Source organism: Zosterops lateralis (assembly GCF_965231275.1).
Source record: "Zosterops lateralis genome assembly, contig: HAP1_HAP1_SCAFFOLD_52, whole genome shotgun sequence".
Taxonomy (NCBI): Eukaryota; Metazoa; Chordata; class Aves; order Passeriformes; family Zosteropidae; genus Zosterops; species Zosterops lateralis.
In genome coordinates, this window is record NW_028154612.1 from 101,711 (window position 1) to 113,861 (window position 12,151).

Here is a 12,151-nt window from a genome sequence, read left to right on the forward strand (position 1 = left end):
TGCATAGCTGTATTGCAGTTATGGGTGTTCCTAAGGAAATCAAAACAGACAATGGGCCTGCCTATGCCAGTCAGAGATTTGCAAAATTAGTTAGTTTTTGGAACATTAAACATGTTAGGGGAATCCCTAATGTCCCTACAGGTCAGGCAGTAGTAGAACGAGCCAATGGCACCCTGAAGCGGTACTTAGAAAAATATACCGATCTACACATTCCAGCAGAAAGATTGCTTAGGGCTTTGTTTGTATTAAATCATCTTTGCCTGTTTGCTGACAGGGATGTGCCCCCTGTCATGATGCATTTTCAGAAGGACCCCGCGCCCGTCCCTCCTGTATATGTTACCTATAGAGACCCTAAAACTGGTGTGTGGCAAAGCCCTGCTCAGGTTCTTTACTGGGGAAGAGGTTATGTATGTGTTTCCACCCCTACAGGCTCTCAATGGATTCCTGCTAAATGGACACGTCCTGCAAATCCACAAGAGCAGTCCGGAGGAAAGAAGGCGACACAGGCTTCAGACAACACTTGCACCATTGCTGCTAACAATACAGAAGCAGTTTGGGATCTCCTTCCACATCGAATCTGAGGAGGACGTGCAGCTCCACGTCATTCCCCTGTTGCATGAACTTAAATAATAGTTCTGAGTCCATCCATGCCAAGATAAAACAATTGCAGCAGCATACTGCACTGTTACGCAGGGATGATACATTTTTTGGACTTAATCTTGGGGATTGGGGACTTACTGGATGGCTTAAGGGTTTGGTTCAATTTATACTTGTAGGAATAGTTATTCTGTTTATGTTATTGTTACTTTTGCCTTGTATTTTGCAATGCTTGCAGCGCATGTTAATGTCAGCATTTACATCAAAAAATGTTGCCTTACTTGCTGTAAAAGAAAACGGGGGAGATGTAGAGAGCCTGACTGAAGAATGGCTGCGTTCCAAAGGACATATACTATGCGGCTAGTAAAAGTTTAAAAGGTCAAAGTGTCATTGAGGCAGATCTGGTTTAGTTAACAAAATGCAGAAGCTTCCTGAGGAATGTAGAGTGAGCCATAAAGATAAGGATAACACTAACAGTGGGATTAGTACTTAGCAACGTGTGCGTCATTGGCTGAGAGCCAGTAAGGAGCTATATTTTTGCAATATGTATGAACTAGTTATGAAGTGTATAAAAATGTAACTCAACTGAAATAAAACGAGACTTGCTGACCGTGAAAGCATGAGGCATGTCTACCACGGCTCTATAAATCCCTTACATAGTGTCCTACCTGACGTGTTCCGAGATTGGAACAGGGTCAGTGATTTATTATACAGGTGCTAAAAGAAGACCAATTTGGTCTGAAAAGTAGATGCTGCCTGCAGTGATCAACATTGCCTTAGAAAAATTCTTTTGGGAATGCTGCATTAAATACTACAACACTACAAAGCTAAAAATCTTCCCATATCATGCTTTCCTTATGCTTGTAGCTATGTGCTGTTTTAATTTAATTGGGTCCCTTGAAAACACCTAGATACCCCACGTTTACCATGAACTCAGTTTGAAGAAAATTGTTTTCATTTTTTCTGTATCTAATCTTCTTTTCTATAAAAATGATGTAACACATGTGTTAGAGAGGCAGCATATCTTAATGTGTGTGATCCCAAGCACATTTAACTTATTGAAGATTTTTTCTTTCAACAGTCATTCAGTTTATACGCTCCAATTCATCCTCTTTTCCCAAAAAATGAGGTGTTCCTGTCTTACATGTAGGGCTGTGGGACATAAAATGCTGTTACTCATGATATCTTTGAATGTGATTGCATTGATCATGGGTGTGTGATGGAATCCTGTGCAAATATAGAAAGTTAGGTGGGAAGATTTTCAATCGTACCTTCTGCAAATAAATTGCAGTCAATCAAAGAATTCATTCCCAATGAGTTAACTTTCTCCTTTACAGCAGTTTATTATATTCCTCCTTATTATGATGACAGTGGGTTAAATTAATTTTTGCAGATAACTGATAAAAATTAATCTAGGCCTCCTGTGTTTAACTAGATGTTCTTTATATTTGCAGGAATCTTTCCGTGCAGCAAAGAAAGCCTTCTGGAAGATCAAAATACGTGTAAAAGAGACTTTGGCTGTAGATCAGTGCCGGGGACCTGCAGCACTTGAAATTTCTGCCCTGCATTATATAGCTTCCCACAAGGAGCTGTATGATGTTTGTTGCAGTGTCCAGGTAAGTCAAGGGCAGTGGTGGGAAAGTGGTGTGGTGATCTCTTTCAGGAGCTAGTAAATTCAGAATATGTAAACTGAAGGAGAAAAAAGTTACTGTATAGACTTTGTCTTGTAGCAGTTTACTTTCCAGAACAACATTGCTAGGACTAGTGTATGTGTGACTTAGTAAAAGCTCGTTTGTTTGTAGCAGCACATTCTTTCTGAAGTTATTGTTTTCTGGAATAATCTAGGGCAACATGAGCTTTTTGTACCGATTTTTAAATGTAGAAAGCTGAGAGGCATACTTAGGGGTGATTTCTATACTTGCTTGTGAATAAAATTGTTAGCGAGTGCAAATTACCCCTGTATTTTTATTTTCAGGAAGTTATTTGCTGCATGAACGTGAACCCAAAGCTTCCATGTGGTGGCGTGTGATTCCAGTGATTCCAGTTCGACTTTATTATTCCGTTATCGTTCCTGTTGAAGTTTATACAGTTATGTTTTTTAAAGTTATATGCAGTTTGCATTGTTCAAGATGGCCTCCTTTTCCCTCATAGTTTCCCGCCTTTCCCCAGTTGTCATGCCAACCTCCATCCCAGAATAGTTGTTTACCCCATTTCTGTTAACTGTCAATCTCCGAGTTATATAATCCCTCCACCCCCTGTTACATAACTACCCCTTTCCCATTGGTTTAAAGTTTTGACCACCCCACTGTTCAAGTTTGTTCCAAGTTGTTGATTTGTTCCCTGAGAGACCACCCTCGATCCCACCCCCTATTCTGATTCAATAAAAAGCCGTGGCACCCCCCCAAGCTGTTGTCTCTCCAGGACGCAGCCTCGGGAACACGCATCCCCTTGGTTCGCTTACCTGAGAGTCCCGCCTTTCTGTTTTCCGCTTCACCCACACCGCTTGCTGCGCTCGCCCGTCCCTCTGGCTAAGTGGCCCCCGGATTGTGGTGGCGGCAGGGCTGGCCGGAGCCGCTTTCCTTGGGCAAGAAGCCGACCGCCGCAGATTGGTGCCCAACGTGGGGCAGCCAAGGACGCGCTGAGACCGTACAGCTCAGCGGCGACATCTCTGGCGCAGGGCCCTCGAATTGAGAGCTCTGCGGCAGTCCGGTCCATCGGGACCCTTGCTGGATATACCATTGGTGTCGCGCCTCCCCGGTGGTAGCAGCCCTTACGGGTGCGCTCCCGGGAGGACGAAGAGGGCAGCCTCCAGCACCCAGGGAGGTCCTCTTCAGGTGTGGGTTCCCGGACCAATCCGCCTTCGACGCAGGAACCAGGGAAAGGGTAGGTAGGAGTCCCCTGAACCCTCCCCTACCCTCAAGGAGCTCAGTCCAAGCGCCCTCGTATGAGGTGGCTGGCTTGGAGGAGCTAACCGCGCGGTGCTCGCGGAGGGGGGCTTTTCTCCTTCTTGCGGGTCTTTGGTGTTGTTGGTTCCTGAGCTTGTGTTGTTTTATTTATCTGTATTTCGGTTGGTGTCCCGTTGGTCCGTGCACGGGCGCGGACGGGGTTGTTGGCAGATTGGGTATCTGCCGTGGCTTTGTTAAGAACGGGAGTTTTGTGTTAAGGGTCCGGCACCTCCGGGGCGGAGGCGGCGACGGGGACGCTGCCTGACCGGGGTTTTTAGTGCTGTGTTTTTGTGTGTTGCTTTCGTTTTTTACGTTGTGGTGAAGTCCGGTGGAAAAGGATGGGTGCAAGGCTTAGTGCGGAACAGAAAGGTGTCTATAGGTGTTTTGTTGGCGTTTTGACTGTTAATAAAGTTAAGTTTTCAAATGGAGAGCTCAAGCGGTTTGTCCGCAAGCTCTTCTTGCACTTCCCAAAAACAACCCCCGAGGTAGTGACAGAGCCCCGGTATTGGGAGCCTGTCATTTTTAAATTCACAGATTTGGCCGCCTCAGGAGAAGAAAAAGCGGCAAAATATTTATTTTGGTCCCGTCAGCTTAGGACCGCAATGATGGTAATGAAGGGAGTGCAAAAAGGGCAGCCTCCACGTTCTCGTTCAGTTTCCCCTTGTTCATCCCGCTGTGTGTCCCGCTCCCCCTCTCCCCGCCGCGGCATCCTCAGGGGTGCAGCGGGCAAACCCCAGCCCGCCAGCCCTGGCCCCCTCAAGATGCCGGTCCCCCGCCCGGATCAGACAAAGCCGTCTGTCCGAGACGACCGAAGGAGCCCTGGCCAGGCTCCCGAGGCTTTTTCCTTTTCCCGTTATCCTAATAAGCCCCGAGTTAGATTTTCAGTTGCGGGTGGTGAGCTCCCTCAAGATGGCGTCCGGTTGGGGAGAAGACAAGATGGCGCCGACCGCGTGGCACGGTCCTCATCGGTGTCCTCCCTGCCCGCCATTTTCCCTTCCCCTTCCCAGCATCCCAAGTTTTCCCCAACCAATCCCTTCTGGTCTCCTCCCACTCCCCTTCAGGAACACCCCTCTCTTGAAACTCCTCCCCTTCCACTCAAGTCTCCACCCCTTTCCCAGGACCCTCCCAGCTACCGCTCCTCCCAAATCTCCGCCCCAGACCATTCCCCCGAGGGCGTGTCATTCCCACACTCCGACACGCCTCCCTCCGGCAAGCCACCCCCCCTTATAACGCGCAGTCGGTCTCGCCCCTCGCCTTCCGGTTCCCACGCCCCTTCTTCCGGTTCCCACGCTTTGGAACCGGAAGAGGAGGAAGTGGATTCCGGAAGAGACGACCCGCATACACCTTCCCTGGCCCCAGTGACGTACAGGAAGGGTAGGGGAGGGCATGAAGAGATCAAATGGCAACAGCTATCTCAGAACGTGGTTCGGGATCTAATGAAGGCCCTCAAGGAGTATGGACGTGACAGTCCATACTTCCTTGGCATGTTGGAAGGCCAGATCACCGGGAGTGATGTCGTCCCTCACGACATCAAATACCTTTTTCGATGCCTGCACTCCAGGACTGAGTTTCAGCTCTGGTTTGCGACATGGAAAAGGTGTTTGCAGGACGCCCTCCCAGGTTTGTTGGAAGATTCCGACACGGCTCTGGATAACGAGGGGAATTTAATCACACTGGCGCATCTATTAGGAGAGAAGGACTGGGAAATGCCTCAGAAACAGGCAGAAGGTCTCCCAAGGCCTTTGTTGAAAAAAGTTGCACAGCTAGCGGTCAAAGCGTTCTCCACTATGAGGCCGTCAGGGCCCATGGAGTCATATCTAGACATTTTTCAAGGGCCACAAGAGAACTTTCTGCTGTTCGTGGAACGGCTTACAATAGCCGTCGAGCAGCAGGAAGAGGAGGAGGCGGCCAGAAAGCAGTTAATAACTTCTTTAGCATTTAAGCATGCTAATCAGATTTGCAAGCAGGCCATGCTGACCCTGCCCAGAAAGCCCAGGCCGTCTCTTCAAAATTATATTGAAGTGGTCACCGAAATCGTCCCGTTGATGGCAACATCAAAGCCTGACCGCCAGGAGAACAGAAAGAAGAACATCAACGCTACAGATGTCGTTACCAACCCTGACAATGCAGCTGATGCGCAGAGAACACCCAAAACACCGAAACCATGGAGGCAGCCGTCCAGGAGTGCGGCGGACAGAACGTGCGCACGCTGCGGCAAGCGTGGCCACTGGTGGCAGGCTTGTCCGCTGAGACAAGAATTCCAACAATTTAAACAGATAAAAGGGGGAGAAGGGGAAGGCGGAAGGGGAGGAGGCTCCCATCAAAAAAACTAAGAAGGGAGCGCGGGGCCGCCCAGTGCGAAGACCCCAATCGGGCGGTCCAAGCCGGGGGAGGGGGAATGGGGAATTCGGATTTGAGCTGTACCGGACATGTCATTTTAACAGACTTTCTTTTCTCTTCTAAAGGGCAGCAGGGCAGTGCTCTGCAAAGTCCGAAGGAGATTTCACCGGACGTGACAAAAGACTCCCCCTTGAGGAGTTCTTCACCTGCTGGTAATAACACCGATGTGCCTATCTCTGTTGCAGGCAATTCTCTGACGACGACAAGCGATGGCGTCCCGTTCCATCTTCAAGTTACGGAAGGACAGTGGATCCGGGATGACGAGTGGCGCCGCGTGGCAGTCGGAAAGAATAGAGGTACCTGGCACAAAATTGGCACAACATATGTAGTCGTTGGGGACTGCAAGTTCACCCCGCCAGAGATAGAGATTGTACCCCAAACCACTCCCTCGGATCCCGAGTGGTTTGAACTCTGGCTTCGCTGCACGAACCCACCCACATATCTGTCAAAGGGACAAATAATCGCCCAAGCCATACCATCGCTGCCAGAAAGAGTGTGTCCGGAGGGCGATTGCAGGACTTGCTACCCCCAAGTAAGACCGGTCATGCATATCACACAGGACCGACCTGAGGAGGTATGCAAGTTAAGGGTGGGTGAGGAGACCACCACCATCAAAGGTCTCCTCGACACGGAGGCGGACGTGACGGTCATACCCGAACACCTGTGGCCGTCACAGTGGCCATTACAAACTGTGGCAGAGCAAGTTGAGGGTGTAGGAGGCCTTCAATTGGCTAAAAAATCGAAGCACATGGTACAAATTAAGGGGTCCAAAGGGCGATTGGCGAATGTTAAGCCGTTTGTTTTCAAATACAAGACACCCCTGTGGGGTAGAGATGTCCTGTCCCAATGGGGGGCCATAATTGGATTACCGGACTCCCCAAAATGTATTTATGCTGCGGCCATTGAGCAGCGCCCCACTCAGAAACTGAATTGGAAAACTGATTCGCCAGTTTGGGTGGAGCAATGGCCGCTGTCCAAAGAAAAATTGAAGGTGCTGAACGAACTCGTGGAGGAGCAGCTCCGCAAAGGTCACTTGGAGGAAACCAACTCTCCATGGAACACTCCGGTGTTCGTTATCCAGAAAGCGGATAAGACCCGGTGGAGGCTTCTCCAGGACCTTCACCAAATTAATGAAGTAATTGAGGACATGGGCTCTCTACAACCAGGGATGCCTTCCCCCGCCATGTTGCCCCAAAATTATCAATTGGCAGTGATAGACATCAAAGATTGCTTTTTTCAAATTCCTCTGCATCCTGACGACGCCCCACGGTTTGCATTCTCGGTACCTAACATCAACCGAGAGGCCCCAAGGAAGAGGTACCACTGGAAGGTGCTACCGCAGGGAATGAAAAATTCTCCCGCCATCTGTCAGTGGTACGTATCTTCCTTGCTAACCCCCGTACGTGCAGCCGCACACCAGGCCATCATCTACCATTATATGGATGATGTACTCGTGTGCGCCCCCAGCGACGACCTGTTGGCACAAGCGCTTGACCTGACAGTGACTGCACTGGTTGCTGCAGGGTTTGAGTTGCAGGAAGCCAAAATTCAAAGGGTGCCACCGTGGAAATACCTCGGTCTCGAAATTAATAAGCGGACCATTGTTCCGCAAAAATTGGCTATAAACACAAACATCAAGACTCTAGCGGATGTGCACCAGCTGTGTGGGGCTTTGAACTGGGTGAGGCCTTGGCTGGGTCTGACCACCGAGGACCTGGCGCCCCTTTTCAATTTATTGAAGAGGGGAGAGGGGCTGAGTTCCCCCAGGTCCCTCACCCCGGAGGCACGGAAAGCCCTGGAAAAGGTTCAGGAACTACTGTCCACCAGACAAGCAAATCGGTACCGTCCTGATTTGCCATTTCGTTTTATCATTTTAGGTAACCTGCCACACCTCCACGGAGTCATCTTCCAGTGGGACAGCGGGGTGACCAACATGCCCCGGAAGGACCGCGGCGGGAGGGATCCACTCATCATCATTGAGTGGGTCTTCCTTAGCCACCACCGGTCCAAAAGGATGAGTCGCCCACAGGAGCTCATGGCGGAGCTGATCCGGAAGGCCAGAGTCCGGATTAGAGACCTGGCCGGATGCGACTTTGAAGTGATCCACGTGCCGATTCGGATAAGTACGGGCCAAATTTCAAAAGCAATGTTGGAGCACCTGCTTCAGGACAACAAAGCATTGCAGTTCGCTCTAGACAGCTACACTGGCCAAATTTCAATAACTCGGCCAGCCCACAAAATTTTCAATTTGGACTCACAATTCAAATTGAGTTTAAGAAGTGTTCAGAGCAAAAGGCCGCTCGATGCCCTGACTGTTTTTACAGACGCGTCCGGAGGATCCCATAAGTCGGTAGTGACTTGGAAGGATCCTCAAACTCAGCAGTGGGAGTGTGATGTCGCTGAGGTGGAGGGATCCCCTCAGATTGCTGAGTTGGCCGCAGTCGTCAGGGCCTTCGAGAGGTTCTCTGAACCTTTCAATTTGGTTACAGATTCAAGTTATGTTGCCGGGGTAGTATCTAGAGCGGAAAATTCAGTACTGCAAGAGGTGTCCAACCCTGCATTGTTTAGTTTGCTCTCGAAGCTGATAAAGCTAGTCTCCCACCGAGAGCAACCATTCTACGTGGCTCACACAAGGTCGCACACGGACTTACCGGGGTTCATAGCGGAGGGTAACAGGAGGGCGGATGCTCTCGCTGCCCCTGTCGCTAAGGCCCCATTGCCTGACGTGTTTCAACAGGCCAAGCTCAGCCATCAGCTGTTTCACCAAAATGTACCAGGTCTGGTCCGGGGATTCCACCTGACCCGTGATCAGGCCAGGGCAATAGTGGCGACCTGTCCCAGCTGCCAGCAGCATGCAGTACCCACCTTGCATGCCGGGGTCAACCCCCGAGGGCTGAGCAGCAACGAGGTGTGGCAGATGGACGTTACTCACGTCTCCCAGTTTGGGAGGCTGAAGTGCGTCCATGTCTCGGTGGACACGTTTTCCGGAGCAGTCTTTGCCTCTGCCCACGCAGGGGAGAAAGCAGGGGATGTCATCAAACACCTCCTTCAAGCCTTCTCCTTTCTGGGCATTCCGCGAGTCATCAAAACAGACAACGGACCGAGTTATGTTTCACGGGATTTCCGCAACTTCCTCCAGCAATGGGGAGTAGAACACAAGACCGGCATCCCCTACTCCCCGACAGGCCAAGCAATTGTGGAGAGGATACACCAAAATATCAAAAGAGTCCTCAACCAACAGGGCCAAATTGCTAAATTGGAAACGCCCCAAATTCGACTTGCCAGGGCACTCTACACAATAAATTTTCTAAATTGCTCATTTGAATGTATGAATCCCCCGATCATTCGACATTTCGGAGGGAGTCCAAATTTGAAATTGGAATCAAAACCGCCCGTCCTCGTCAAAGACCCGGAGACCATGAGGGTAGAAGGACCGATGGATTTAATCACTTGGGGGCGCGGATACGCCTGTGTTGCGTCGCCTGGAGGACCCAAATGGGTTCCGGCCAAGTGGGTACGTCCTTATATCCCCAAGGCCTCCGAAAAAGTGGACCAGCAAGTGAAACATGTAGCCCTAAGGAGGAAGAGAAAGCCCGTGCGTCCGGTGAGGAGAGAAGGGTCCGCTCCTAACTTCCCCATTCCTCAATGGCTTTTTGGTTAATTTGTTTCTTTTTGTCTGTTTAAGTTGCAGAAGGACCCAGCCAACCTCCACCTGAGAGCCCCAGGAGGACAACGCCTGTTTCATCTGGCCACAGTCCTCGCAGTCCTTGGTCCGGCCCTATCCTGGGTCGTCCCTCAGCCCAAGGCTAATGTCTGGAGGACACTCGCCCGAGCCATGGGACAGGATCACATCTGCCTGTCCCAGGGCTCGGCGAAGGACCCGATAGCGTCGTGCCTGGTGGGGATCCCGTCCCAAGAGTCAGAGCTCCCCCCTGAACTCTTGTGGTGGAAGACCAACTTTAATGAGAAGCCCTTCCCAGAGTATAGCCGCCATTATAGTGTTGATCGCTCCCTTCCCTACCCAATAACCAACCCCTTTACCCTCTGGAAAAATTGGATTCAGTCAAATGTCCTCCCCGTTTCTCCTGATGAGCCCCAGGAGCTGGAACTCCTGGGGTCCTCCCCGGCCACATTTTGCGTTCAGTTTGTTTATGTTCCCATTCCCTCAGAAGAAAGATTTTATCATTTTTTGCCCGAAAAAAAGGTGTATTATACTAACCCATGGTGTAAACAAACTGCACATGTGAAAATGGCTTCCACCCTGTCCCATAAGCCCCTCACCCTTCCTAAAGGTCTTTTCCTCATATGCGGCGACAGGGCTTTCACTGGCATCCCCTCTCGCCTTCTCGGAGGTCCTTGTACCCTTGGAAGATTGAGCCTGCTCGCCCCAAACAAAACAATGATTATGGATTGGATTGTTAAGAATACCTCAATTCACACAATCCAAAAAAGAGACCTGACCGACCTCGACCCGGATTGTGAATCTGACGTAATCCACTGGTCCCAGGCAAAGGCGACTGCCATCACTATTTTTCTGCCCTGGGTATCAGTTGCCAAATCACTGGGAGAATTAGGTCGATTGGAGTGTTGGGTTGCTAAGCAGGCGAACGTTACGTCTTCCGCTTTGTCTGATCTCCTAGCCGACGAGGAAATAACCAGGAAGGCGACGCTGCAGAATCGGGCAGCAATAGACTACCTCTTACTCCTCCACCATCACACGTGCGAGGAGTTTGAGGGTCTTTGCTGTTTCAATTTGTCCTCCAGGGCTGAGAATGTCCGACAATCCATCAGGAAGATCCAGGACATGGTTCATGATATAAAGCAGGAGACCAAGGACTGGTTTGATCAACTATTTGGAGACTGGGGACTCTCTGGCTGGGTCAATTCAGCCATAAAGACTGCACTCCTGGTGTTATTACTATTATTTTTAATTGGAATCGCATTTGGAATAATTCGCCGCTACACCCGAAAAGCCATCACTGCAGCAACGTCATCCCTCAGCATCAACAACGTGTGGGCAACAGTTCCCCCACTGGAAGAGATTGAGATGCAAGAGTTGCCACCCTGGGAAGACCGAGACAGCCCCGACCCAGAAGATTTCCTCCCCGAGGACGATGACTGTTTGGCATTTCAAATGCAGACACTCTGTCCTCCTCTGGATGTTGCCTCCGGTGTTGATAGAGAACTTTTCAACAGGAGAATGTAAGAAATCTTTATATTCAGTCAGACTCTTACCATTAAATGTTGTGTAGCCTACTTGTTTCCTAATTAATATAAAAATTTAAGATTTCTAAACATTAATTTGGGCAAAAACCCCTGGCCTGTAGTGAATTTGGTATATCTTTAAGGTTTAGGATAGTGTATAAATGCCAGCATGTACACAAGTGTTAACAATTTTTTTAGTGAACAGCAGAGCAATTTTCTGGATAAACTTCAGTCTCAAGAGCATATTTAATTTATCATTTAAGAAGATAATGATCATCAGATTTCCCTGTTTAGTCTCTATCTGCCTTTTTAAAGATGTTTGCATCTTTGTTCCTCCTTACTGGCCTGTTCTGTAAAAGTCATATTTACTGAGATCTGGCAGTTGATGTTACTGGGATCAACATGTTTGCCGCAACCTCCAGGCTGCAGCTGCTGTATAACATACAAGTATTAATATGGTCCCACCTCTTCTGGTTAAGAGCTGAGCAAAACCAAATCTGCCTTTTAAAAATGTGAATTTTGTTTTAAAAAAATTCACACCATGGCATAGGTTTGGTTTGTTTGTTTGTTTTTTTTTCTGTTGGATCAAGCTGCTTTTTTAGCAGGCAGAGAACAGGGTGCTTCCATATTGTCTAGAAAATTCATGGGATTGATAAGTCATAAAAAATGGCTCTCAAAAGCAAAAAACCTTCCATCACTAAGGAGGTTTCCAGTAATACAATTTAGAATAGAATGGGACCCAGGTGGTGAAGAGCTTGAGAAGTCAAGGAGAGAACGAGAGAAGATGAAAGTAGACTCTTGATAGGAGAGTGCAAAGTCATACAGGACTACTCAAAGATCCTATTCAAATATGGGAAAGTTAGCTTTTGACACTCAAAGCTATTGGCCTGATTAAAAAGCACCAACACTGTGGTATAGTCTTGGGATGCCTTCTCCACCTATTTGGTGTGTATGGCCTTAAAAAAACACATCTAATATGTTTTTGTGTGCTGCTGTGGGAGACA